The sequence below is a fragment of the Trachypithecus francoisi genome, unplaced genomic scaffold, assembly GCF_009764315.1.
Source record: "Trachypithecus francoisi isolate TF-2019V2 unplaced genomic scaffold, Tfra_2.0 Lachesis_group10, whole genome shotgun sequence".
Classification (NCBI taxonomy): Eukaryota; Metazoa; Chordata; class Mammalia; order Primates; family Cercopithecidae; genus Trachypithecus; species Trachypithecus francoisi.
In genome coordinates this window covers 123,515,864-123,529,375 of record NW_022681455.1, presented here as the reverse complement: position 1 = coordinate 123,529,375, position 13,512 = coordinate 123,515,864, and the positions used below count along the sequence as shown (strand labels likewise).

At 40.9% G+C, this 13,512-nt stretch overlaps 1 protein-coding gene across 2 annotated transcripts in view; it reads right to left on the bottom strand.

The window, feature by feature from the left end:
- The window catches only part of CDH13 (cadherin 13), a 1,187,477-nt gene that overhangs the window by 993,124 nt on the left and 180,841 nt on the right, over positions 1-13,512 (bottom strand). The window lies entirely within an intron of this gene.

The following is a 13,512-nucleotide window of genomic DNA, read 5'->3' as shown; positions in this document are numbered from 1 at the left end:
ATCCTGTGCTGAGTTTGAGCTTCAGGAGTGCAGAGATGAGACAACGAGTCATTCCCTCCCAAGTTTCTAGCGGGTGGTAGTGATGATGGTGACAACGGTGATGATAAAACATCTAAACCCTTACAAATGAACTACAAGGAACAATACAATTTTTCACATCTTCGGTTTTGAACTTCATCTTCTACTATCTCCCCCTCACTCTATGATGACCTGCTTGGGCTTCCTCAGGCACACCAGGCACCCTCCATCCTCAGGATTTTTATAGGAACTATTACCTTGGCCTCGCACCTCTTTCATTCCTTTGCTTCTTTCAAGACTTAGCTCAAATGTTGATGCCCTAGTGAGGCCTTCTCCACACAATCTACGGAAGTTACAACTATTCCTCCCCAACTGCATTCTCCTTGATCTCTCCATAGCCTTTGCCATCTTCACGTACAAAACCAGCACACATTTTACTTGTTTTCCTCTCTCTTTTCCCCTGGAATATAAGCTCCTTCAGATTAGGGATTTTTGTCTGCTGTATCACCAGTACCTGACACTCACAGGGTACTCAACAAATATTTACTGAGTGAATTCAGATGGCAATAAATAATTGCTGCTACAAATAATAAGATAGTGGGAAGAACAAGGATGTGCTTGTTTGGAAGGCTGGAGTGGGGTTTGCTTCCAGGAGGGGCTCCTTGTGTGTAGGTAGGCGAGAGGCTGACCCTGAGGTCCCCGGGGGAGCTGGCCTTTGGACACCTTAGCTTGTGTGCAAGGCTGATCCTCCACACCCCCTTCTCTTCACCAGAATTGAGCCTGTTTCTGACAACAATGTACCAGACCCAGGCTTCCCAGCAGTCTACCTACTGTCACATACTTTGTAATACATTTCTTTTTATTCTGAAACAAAACACAGTTATGTATTTTATCAGTCCTAAACACGTGTCCTGCATTCAGAAAGAACAGCATTTTCCTTTTCCCCAACAGTCATCTGTGGTGTTAAACTGCCTATAATTAAATTAAAAGCATCCGTGAACTATCTGGAATATAATGCATTGAACAAACCTCAAATTATTGTAATTAAAGCTGTTGAGACCTCACAGTATAAAGGGTGGACAACAAATAGTGGCCAGCAAAGTGATAGTCTACGATTAAGGGCACTGCTCTTCATGGTAGAGGATCCAAATAACAGAGCCCTGTGGAGATTGAAAAAGAAAAGAAACTACAAACGAAGCAGCATCCACTAGCATTTTGATATAGAATTTCAAGTCATCACTATTCCCATGGGAATCTCCTTTTGGGAGGAGTGGTCTCTAATGAAAGCAGCTTGTTTCTGAAAATGAAAATAATATCTCCCATGTAGAGAGTGTTTTCCGTGTTCCAGGCATTGTTCTGAGCACCTGACACACACTACCAGCTCGTGGAATCCTCACAACCACCTCAGAATTGCAACACTACCAGTCTACCTAATCCTCACAACCACCTCAGAATTGCGTACCATTATCCCTTCCATGATGCAGGTGAGGAAACCGAGGCACAGAGTGAGAGACAAGTCGACTGTCTCTGTTCCTGTGACTAGTCATGGGTGGAGCTGTGATGTTGATGTCCACATTCTGCCCTCAGTTGCTGTCTCTGTCCCTTACTCTACTCTGCTTCCAAGACTTTACTGCATGACTGTTCTGACTCCCTACAGAGCTGTCTGCTAACCATGCAATACCTTCTGAGTACCCCACTATGCATTTGGATGGGTCATGAAGGATGCTTTCAGCTGAGGCTACAGTATAATAGATAAGAAAAGAAATGAATGCGTTATTTATTAAATAAGCTATCTGGGCCAATATTAATGATAGAAAAAACCCAAAGCGTTTTACCTACTGTCACACACCACTCAACACTTTTGATATGAAGTATGGGTGGATTTTTCCCCTACACATCAAGCCATTCTTCAGCAGACACCAGCAGCTAATCTTCTGATTCAATTCAATTCAATCATACCTGCCTGGAGATAAAGTCAGATCCCACAGGTTGCCTAAGACTGTCCCCTACTTCAGAAGCCAGTCACAAGGCCCAGGTTGTGGTCTGTGCTTCTGCCTGACCCGCTATAAATTGCAGTTCCCACAACCCCCTCTTTGAGTTCCATTAATTTGCTACAGTGACTCACAGAAGTGCTCAGGAAAACACTTTACTTATATTTACCCATATATTATAAAGAATATTACAAAGAGTGCAGATGAACAGTCACACCAAGAGATGCATAGGGCAAGCTATGTGGAAAGGTATGCGGAGCTTCCATGCCTTCTCTGGGCACACCACCCTCCAGGAACCTCCACGCGTTTAACAACCTGGGAGCCCTTTAAGCCCTGTCCTCTGGGGTTTTCGTGGAGGCTTTGTGACATAGATACAATCGAGTATATCACTGGCCATTGGTGATCAACTCAATCTTCAGCCCCTCTTTCCTCCCTGGAGGTAGGGCGGGTGCTCAAAGTCCCAACCTTCTACAAACACATGGTTGATTCTCCTGGAAACCAGTGCCCATTCTGGGGGTATCCAGGAGCCCACCACAAATCAACTCATTACAGCAAAAGATGCTCCTATCACCCAGGAAATACGAAGGGATTTAGGAGTTCTGTGTCAGATGTTCCTGGTACTCAGGAAATTACAAAGCCCTTAGATGCTGTGTGCCAGGAACTGGGGTCACAGACTAGATATTAGAACTGAGGGCAGAGACCAAATATATATTTATTATTATATCACAATAGAATAATCACAGCCAGGCACTTTGGTATATCCACTCTCAAACTATAAACCCTCAGGGTCAAGACCATTTTGTGCAGTTAGACCCCACAGCCCAGCACAGCAGCTGGTATTTGAATAGGAACTCAAGTATGTGCTGAATAGATGGGTCTCAACAATGGTTTTATGAGGTAGGTAAGATTATCCCTATTGCATGAATGATAAAATTGACTCAGAGAGGGCAAGAGGCTTGGTCAAGGTCCCACAATCATCTGAGGAAGAACTAACACTTGAAACCAGGACTGATCGAACTTCAAAATCTGTGTTTTCTCCAAAATGGCACAATTAGTAAAGGTCATGTGGATGGAGGTGGCCTCAGGCAGTTGTAAACTCGAAAGTTTGGTTTTAGTTTCTTTCAGTGCTGAATCCTTAAAAGCCTGGGCCTCACAGGCTCTAGAAGGCAATGGAGAGAGACATGCAAAGTCCAGCCCCAGCAGTCTGGAGTCTGGATAGCCACAGACACACAGTGAGTAGCCGCAAGCAGCCTCTTGGAAGACACTACCTTTCTGAAGCCTTTTATCTTAACCCCAGGTAGCTCATAGCACTGTCTACAGAAAAGCACTCTCTGTACTTAAAAGGAGCCAGCCAGCTAATACCACTTCTGAGCCCTTTGATGCACAGAAGAGTCTACATCAGTCAACAAGGTTTTAATATCTGAATCTTGAGAGGCATGCAACACTCAGCTGTTGGATGCAGGGGTTAAAAACAAGGTGTAGCAGCTGCAGAGATACTGCAGTTCTGAACCCAAGAGGAGCACAGGTGCAGCTCTGAAGCCCAAAACCCATCAGCATCACCCTCCCCCTTTCCCAAGGATGACACCCTTATTTTTTTATTGTATGAAATCCTTAACTCATAGTTTTCCTGCCTGGATAACGTCTCTCCCAATTTCAATTTCACAATCTACTCCAAAAACATAAACGGAACACCTGAATTTCCAACTTACTTCGGCACACATTAAATCACTTTGCCTTCTCTAACCAGAAAGGACTCTTCTCTAAGATGGGGGGGGCAATAAACAGCTACCTTTAAAAGTGTTGCATCATTGGCTTACTTTTTCATTGATTCAACTCCCAGGTTTAAAAAGTTAACAGATTCCGTGTATGTTTTGAAGTCTATCCTTTCCCACCTTCTCAGAAGATTTATGCCATCATCAATCCCTTCTGCCCTACCCTCTCTGTCTCAAATGAATCCTTATAAGAAAGTATCTCCAACAGGAAAGAAGGGAGGAAGGGAGGAAGAGAAGAAAGCAGGGAGGGAGGGAGGAAGGGAGGAAGGGAGGAAGGGAGGAAGGAAGGAAGGAAGGAAGGAAGGAAGGAAGGAAGGAAGGAACAAACGAAAGAAAAAGGAAGGAAGGGAAGGGGAGAAAAAAGAAAGAAAAAAACTTTGTTTTCTCTACATCCACCTCCAACTACTTCACTATCTGTCTCCTTTTTAGCAGCCAAACTTCTTAAAAGATGTGTCTATAACTGTTATCGCCATTTCTTCCCCTCCCATCTGGTTTCCTCCACCAACACAGCCTGCGTAAAATTAACACCCTCCGTGTCACTAGATGCATTGAAGAACTTCCAGCCTTCTCTTTTGACTTTGAGTTTCACTCCTCTCCTCTCTTCTCACTGAAGCACCCTCTCTGCTTGTCTTCCCCACACCTCCGCCACCTCCCCTGGCTTTTCTCCTATCTTTGTGGCTCCTCCCTCCACAGTCTTGTTTTTAGGCTCCTCTACCTCTGCTGGCCACTGATTTTGGAACTCCTCAAGGCTTACTGCTGACCACTCTTCTCACTCATTTCTTTCTTTGGGGAAGTTTCAAATAGGATGCAAGTTTCAATTATTGCAAATATCCTAATGACTTCCTAGTACACCTCTACTGTCCCGGCTCCTCCTCTGGACCTGCCGATCCAGCAAGATAGACATGCAGCAACTGGGAAAGCAGTTACTCTCTATGCACAGGATCCGTCAAAGAGGGGCCATCTGCCAGTTTCTAAAGGCAGTCTGTTGGCACAATGATTGTTAGGAGATAAAGAAGAGGTGCTAGGGGAAGCAGTGTGAATACATTTAGACAAAGGGTGGCACAATTTTATGTAGTTTGCTCATCCACCAAAGAATAACATCCCTTCCTAGCCTGGTCCCACCCCAAAGCTGAAGGTAGACCTACTCACGTCTCTATTCCAAATGCATGTGTCCCAATATCTTTTTAATATTTCCGTGATACTCCAAAGGCACTTCAGACTCAACAGGCCCTGACCAAACTCATGGTCATCTTCCCTAAACCTGGACCCTTCTGGCATTCTCATCCTCATTAAGTTGAGTGGTGTAAGCCATAACCCTGTAAGTCCCTCCTGACACTTCCTTCACCCCAATGTCTACACATACTTAATTCTTATAGTTTATCTACTAACCATTTCCAATTCCATATACATCTTTCCGTCTCCTCACCGGAATACAAGACACCATGACAACTCATTTGGAATACTGCTATCACCTCCTAATTGGGCTCCCTGGTCCCCCATTTTTCTCATTTTCTGGACACTGTAGTTCGGAGGCTCTTCTGATGGAAAAATGCACCCTTATTTGTATTACCCTTTAACTGAAATTAAGCACGTTCCTTATGAATGTAGATAACAAATCACAATAGTATTAGCAGAACCTGTGTTTGTCACCAGTTACAGGAAAAAAGTTATTATATCACATGTCAATTGTGGAAAATATCCTGAAATGGTATTTATACTCATCACTACTTCAAAATTATAATAGTTACTAAACCTGTCATCAAAGACTATTATTAAATAAAGAAGTATACACACAGTGCTATGATGGTCAATGTTTAACAGCTGACTTTTGAGGAGAAAAGTCCTGATACGTAATGTTTTCCATATACTATGATATAAATTCTTTCACCATGGCTTCCTTCAAGCTACCAATTTGGCATCACTGAATAAGGATTTGGAAAGAAATTCACATAATCAGCTTTGACAAGCTGGTAAGAGTGAACCAGTCCCAGCACACCTATGCCTGTCTGTTAGCCTATCACAAATGCTTTATTGCCACAATGATATAGTATAAATAAGGTATAGCATAAGTAGCTTCTATCATAATTTAAAATATTTTAGTCTATACACCTGAACAGTATCTGAGATGGACTGCCCAGGCTTCAGCAGACGGACAGAAGGGTCCAGGGCACATGAAACAGCTAAGAACCATTGCTGTTCTTCAACCAATAATTGCAAAGACCTCCATATCCTGATATCTCCCCCCATTTCCCCTGACACACAGTCACCCTGAATCCTATTAATGGCTTCCCACTCTTCTTAGGATGAAAGCAAAATCCTTCCCATCACCTACAAGGCTCTGCATGGTCCAGCTTCTCTCATTTCCTCTCTCTCCCTTCATTTGCTCTTCACACCCAAAACCCACAGCTGACTGAAGGGTTGGGCGCACCCCCCAATCTCATGTACTTGAAAATCTTCTCTGCTAATCCCTTGACCAGCCATTGGGACTGAGAATCATGTCTCAGGGTTTCAGAGATGCTAACTAAGGCAGCAGACTGGAGTAAGCCAATTGCCCACATCCACAGCCATGCCACACTTACACCACCACTGGAAAGCACCCTTGTCATTTTCAGCATCTCTCATTCCAGGCCAAAGTGGACTTATTAATGGATCCCTCCACTTTGAGATCCTCTCAAAACGAGAATTATTGAGGACATGATTAAAGTCCCCAAGGATTAGAGGAAACTGTCCCGTGCTTTCCTGGTAGCTGTACCTTTCCCTCGCTGACAGATCCTCCCATCTCCTCCTTCTGTTCGGCAGGCATTTGTTTCCTCCCTAACTCTAGCAAAGAAAAAGGACAGGTTCTGCCTAATGAGCTGCTGTCCTAGGCCCTCACACATTCTATCTCTGCTTATTGCAGGTTATTTTTTTGTTGAACTGGGTATGTTGTTACGTACAGATTCAAAAGGTTGTCTCTGGATAACATTTCATTTACAAAGTAGGCACCATGTCCTTATCTTGAAGTAGAAAAGGTTTCTTCCTTCAATCAGTGATGGAGGGTTGTCAGCAACTAAGTAATTCCTAATCACTGCTGGCAAACATGAGACTGTGCTAAGGCACCGGGCGATGGCAGGCTTCCTCCATGAGGGACATTGTCCTTAACAGATGGGCTTATGGAGAATGAACTGACATGTCTTAAAAGCAAGTCTATGCATCAGTTAATCAAAAACCTGTCCCTTTTTTTTTCTTAATAGGCACCTTATATGTATCTTGAGAAGGTTGTAAATTGTGCTAATCCACTTCTTTTACTGCTGTCCAGAAAGAATTATTTTTGTTAATGGCATGGTAAATCAGGGGACTTGTTAGTGAAACGGCTCAGAAAATGGGTCTTGAAAATGAAAGCTGTAATACTTGTCAGATTTCCAAATTCCCTCTTGGGAACAAAGATGGTAACCGTAACATATTTGCTAAATCCCATCAGTTTAATACATTTATGTTGCTTGAGATACGGGATGCTAAGGGAAGTGCGTACATAAATCAAGGGTAAAAACATAAAACCAAATCCAAAGATAGATATAATGGCTGTAAATTCAGACCCGATTTCAGGGTTAGTATTCTGATAGATTTGAGCGTCATCACTTACATGCTTAAAGAAGCTGCTCGGCCATCTTTACACACCCTGAGCGAATTCTTAATGATAATGTGATCTTACCACTCCCTCCTCTCCAAGTCAAATGACCCTGCAGCATCCTCTTCAGGAAGAAACTCATCAACTTTCTGCACAGCACAGGGCAAGGCTAAACTACTCTTTTTTCATTTACCGTGATTTTCTTTTGGAAGTAAATAACTTGAGAGGTGGTCAAATTTGCTTGGAATTGAAGAAATGAACATGAAAAAATAATGTAATAATAGCTTGGCAAATGTTTAAAATATGATGATCCCAAACATTGGTGACAGTATGAGGAAACAGATATTTTCATACAATGTTGGGGAGGAATGCAATTTTACAGAGCCAGTTTGGAATGATAATTTGGCAGGATCTTAGAAAAACACATGTATATAGATACATACCCAGATATATAAACACATATGTACACATATGCACATATACGTATATGCATGTTCACAATCATATATATAACATGTGTATATACCCATACACATACACATATCTATAGATACATGCCTAATTTCTTGCACCTACCTAAAAAAAAAATACTCTTATGTGTAAACACGAGGGCAGGTATACGGATGCTCACTACAGGAACACTTTTAATCATGAAAAACAAGAGTAAAAAATGAATTAATTTTTGGCAGACTCTCACCAGGAATGTGATATAGCAGTTAAAATGAATAAAGTAGTTCCATGTTTACTAACAGAAAAATATGTCTAAAGTGCATCGTCGAGACAGATTTAAAAGACAGTAGAAGCTTTATCTGTGATTATTTAATTTTTATTTGTCCTCTGGCATAAATTCTATCTTCAAAAAAAAATCTCAGTTGCATTGCTCATTTACTGGATGAGCTTGGGAAGATTGCTTAACCCCTTTGTGCCTCAATTTTCTTACCCATTAAGTGGGTACAAACATCTTTATCTTGTATAAAATTGCTTAACCTGTTCCTGGTACACAGCAGGAGCTCATCAAACACTAGAAGCCTTTCCTTTGAAACCCTTCCAACATCATCTTATTTAAAAAAAAAAAAAACTATTTTTATACTTCAAGGGTAGAAAAAGAGCATTCTTCTTGATGATTTCCTTGTGTACCTAACACTTGCCTTTTCATTTGTGTTCACGAGCTCTCTTTACACCCCTCCTTCCTGTCAGTCCTTCTTATTTCATCTCTGACTTGCCTCCTATAAGGATTCAGCTCTGATAGCATTGTGGGAAGGCATAAGGCATTCAGTGACAATTTTTAACTAAGTGTCTCCACAAAATCAAATGATATTATATCTGTAATTCCCTAGAAAGTAGACAGAGAGATATCAAAGGCTGTTAGATCTTGCTTAACAGAAATAGAGGCTGGAGATCCTAGAAAATGAGCTCCATTATTTCAAAGAGAACAAAAGCAAATCATTTCATGCATGCAATGATTTAGCACTTCTAAAAAAAAAATAGGAAAAGCAGAAAGAAGGGATTTTTAGAATTACCCCCCCTCATTTCATTTTGCAAACAAGGAAACATATGCAGACAGGTCAGGGGTGTTGCCCAGGTCACTGAGCTAGTTAGCTGGAGACCCAAGTAAGACCCTGGGACTTTTGACTACACTCTCTCCTCCCTATTTTGTCCCTTGCCTAGAGCTCAGTAAGAATTGCGCTGGAGAAATACTGTAATTGGGGAATATTCTGTCTCTACTTAATAAGTTGACCTTGGATAATAACCAATTCCTTTTGATCATTTTAAGGAAAAGAACACAGTCTGAAAATCACCCAAGATATTCTTGATAATTGTGTCTTTAGTTTGGAAGAGCCTAAATAAAGTTTGTTAAAAATCCCCAATAATAATTTTTTATGGATCTAATTGTAAATAACCTTTAGCAGTTTTCCTCCACATATAAAATGCTCCATTGTGGTGTCTGGAGGCTGAATTTGGTGATTAAATGCTCCTTTCACCCTCTATAAGAAACAGAAAGCACATTTTCTCTTCTTCCAACTCATAAAGGCTTTAGCTTGAGGGTTATCCCTGAGCCCACAATGAGGCATTTTCAAGAACGAGTGTAAATGGTTGCATCTTCCAGGTGTCCTTAGCATCAGAGATCAAGACATGGTGTCATTTTTACCCAGATGGTTTTGCTCTTCTTTCTTTTGTATAGTTCTCTCCCACTCACCCACTCCAACTGGGAATTGTGAACCTCTAACCCTTCCCCTTCACCTTGGAATCCTCTATTGTTCTAACCCTGCCATTCCCAGTTACCAGATGTCTTCCTATCAATTATGCTGCCCAAACTGCTAAAGAGGAGTATCTCATTTCCTCAATCAACAAATACCCTATTTTCTTTTGCCTGGAAAAACAACCATAAAATTTCAACTCCTTTTTGTCTTTTGGACAAAAAATAAAATGTTGTTTGTTCACAGGGATTAAAACAAATAAAAGCAATTATAGCAGGTTACTTAACAATCTGGCCAATTGCTGCATTTTTATGTGACATTTGGAACACTGGTTGTGTGGATAAATCTGGCAATGTCTGTTGTCAGTAAAAGCAATTTAAGTTTTTTTCTTAAGAAAAAAAAAAAAAAAGGCATGGTCCCAACTGCAAAAGCTTAAACTTAGAAACTAGAAGTTACTTGTCATTTGGACTGAAAACCTTATCAGTCTTACTTTCTCAAAGATAGCTGCTTCCTTTGCTACCCATAGTTGTCTTGGATTTTACCCCAATGATGACTGCTATGCCCATATCTGATTACTCCTCGCTGGAATATGCTAGAGCATATTATTCTTTGCAAATTCCCCCTTTTACACGTATTTCTCAGTTATGTTTTGTCCTTCTTTATGGTGGAATGAAAGCCTTGTTTCTCTGTGGATCTGAAATTTCACTGCTGGAGAAACAGGACTGTTTTTCACTCTTCATTGTTTCATGTGAGTTCAAATACAAACACGTAAACTCTCCAGCTCTCCCTGCCCTGCAGTGCTTGGAAATCATCTTTGCTTAACAACAACAACAACAACAAAAATTCCACCATTATTCAACTGGGGTTCCCATCAGGCAGTCTGAAAGTTTGGGCAGGAATTAAATAAGACCTTTCCTTGACTTTCACTCTACTCATTACTCCTTTTCTGATTAATTGCCTCAGGAGACATAATGCTACAAAAAAAAAAAAAAAAAAAAAGTCAAGAATAAAAAATATTAGCTTTAAAACTCCAAGTTTTGTTTTGTAAGAACCCACATTCTTATATTTCAAATTCTAAATCTTAAAGGTGTCTGGTATACGTTTTGTATCTTCAATGGTAGACAGGGAAGAATGGATTCTGGTCCAGTATACTCAACCTATTATCTAGATAAAGACTCCCTGGGCTGGAAGGAAGAGGAAACAAACAATAGACATGCAAAAAGGGACATGTTGATGGTTTATTACGAAGGGACAATGGCATGTCTTCTCTCTGAGTTGCATTTCTAAGCCCAGTTCAGCAAGGAAGCAACAGAAGATTTCTTATATGCTTTGAGAAAAGACTAAAACAGTGGAGAGAGAGCTGGCAAACTCAATCACCCTTGAGCTTGGAAGGAAAAAATGAAGACCAGATGGGTTCACTAACATCTCAGTGGATGCCAGAGTGCCTCCCACCTGCCATGTGCCTTGTAAGCTCAATGACAATTAGATAGAAACCTAGGGGATTATAGAGGCAATGAATGGACTTTGCTAAAGTTTTCACCAACTAGTAGAAAGGGTGATCGAAACAGAAATATACGTACAATGTTAAAAGACAGACAGTTGTCTTATTTGCACACTAGAGTTTGTAAACCAGAGATTAATACCTTCACACACATCCTTATTTCTCTGTCTGATGTGGTATGGCACACCCACAACAGGACTGGCAAAGCCATGTCTTTAAGATGGAACTTGGATGTTCCTAAGAATTCCTTCAGCATAAGCACCATTAGAAATCACCAGACTATGAGAAGGATTCCAAATCAGACACCCACATCTAGTCTCCAAAGTACATTTTTACAAAGTCTTTTTGACTTTGACTCTGACTCACAGAATGACATTCCTGCTTGTCATACTCATATTTGGGCATCTCTCGTTGCAGTCCTCAACTATCTGTCATTGGCCCTGCTCCCAGCTCCCTATAGGCCCCCAACTCGTTTTGGTATTCTACCCAAATACACCCTTCTGGCATTTTGCAAGATTTGACCTCATACATCTGTTTCTTCATTGAAAGCTTGAACCAGCCATGCCACTCTGCATAGCTGAGATAAGATGAGGACTGGATTTGGACAGCTATACAATTTCTAATCATCAAATGAGAAGACAGACCAAAAGTTCCACAAATTTACAGTTACTTTGTTTTTTAGAGTCACCAATCAGCTTTATCATCTCATCACTTCTCTCTTCTGCATATGGCTCTCCTTCCTTTTAGGTTACAAGACCTTTCTCCCACCAACAGCTATCATAGCACGATCCTATTAGAGAGAAGGACACATGGACCTGGGGGCTGAGCATGAAGACAGAGGATCTCCTAGAAACACACACAGTGAAAGTCAAAAGCAAGTGCACACTCTCTTCTGCTGTTAACAAACTCAGGATACTTAACGATGCCTTGTGCCTTATCTTCACGCTTTCCCTTAGCCTCTGGATAAGGAAAGATGGATACAAAGAGAATATCATCCTTGAACATCTGCTAAGTAGATAACTATGAACAATTCTGCTTAAAATAGGAATGAAAATATGAATTTAGATAAGGTGAAAAAATCTGAGGGAATTTGAACATTCTTTGATAACTTAGATTATTTTTCTAAATTTCTTAATATGTTTTACAACTTATATACAGCTCTTTTAACCCCTAAAACTATGCGAATGGGTCATCAATTCATAGTCTTTTCTTCTCTATTAGATACCTATTTGGGGAAAGTATTCAGTCATGAACTTGCTACATACCAAGGGAAGAAGGGCAAGGAGATTCCTAACAATTATTGACTGTGGTATTTCATATATATGGTGTCTCCTAATCCACAAACTGATATGATAAGGCATATATTAAACCAACTATTTTTCATACGGGGAAAATGAGGAAGATGTTCACACAAGAGAACTAGGATCCAAATCCATGATGACCCGAGGATACAACAGCAAGTGCTTTGTCTTTTTCTTAATAGCTTTATTAAAGTATACTTAACATGCAATAAAAACTGCACATGTTTAATGTATACAATTTGATATGTTTGATATATGCATATACCTGTGATACCATCACCACAATCAAGGTAGTAAATATATCCATCACCTCTAAAAAGCTTCTTTGTATTTCTGTGTGTGTGTGTGTGTGTGTGTGTGTGTGTGCGTGTGTAGCAAGATCCCCTAACATGAGATCTAAACTCTAAACACATTTTTTTTTTTTGAGACGAAGTCTCATTCTGTCACCAGGCTGCAGTGCAGTAGTGTGATCTTGGCTCACTGCAACCTCCGCCTCCCGGGTTCAAGCGATTCTCCTGCCTCAGCCTCCTGAGTAGCTGGGACTACAGGCGCCTGCCACCATGCCCAGCTAATTTTTGTATTTTTAGTAGAGACGGGGTTTCACCATGTTGGCCAGGCTGGTCTCGATCTCTTGACCTCGTGATCTGCCCACCTTGGCCTCCCAAAGTGCTGGGATTACAGGCATGAGACACCATGCCTGGCCTCTGAAGACATTTTTAAGTGCACAATACAGTTTCATTAACTAAAAGCGCTAAGTTGTATAGAACATCTCTAGGACTTTTTCATCTCATATAACTGATGCTTTATACCCACTGAGCAATAAATTTCCCCTTTCTCCTCCCCCAAATCACCATTCTACTCTGCTTCTATTAGTCTATTTTAGATACCTCATGTAAGTGGAATCCTGCAGTTTCTGTCCTTCTGTGACTGTCTTATTTCACTTAGCATAATATCCCGCAGGTTCATCCATATCGTCACAAATGGTAGGATTTTCTTCTTTAGTATAACTGAATGATATCCCACGGCATGCATATACCACAGTTTCATTCTTCTTCTTTTCATCCTATACCACACCTAAACGACTTACAGTGACTACAGGAACACTGGAGTTGTTCCCTAAACTT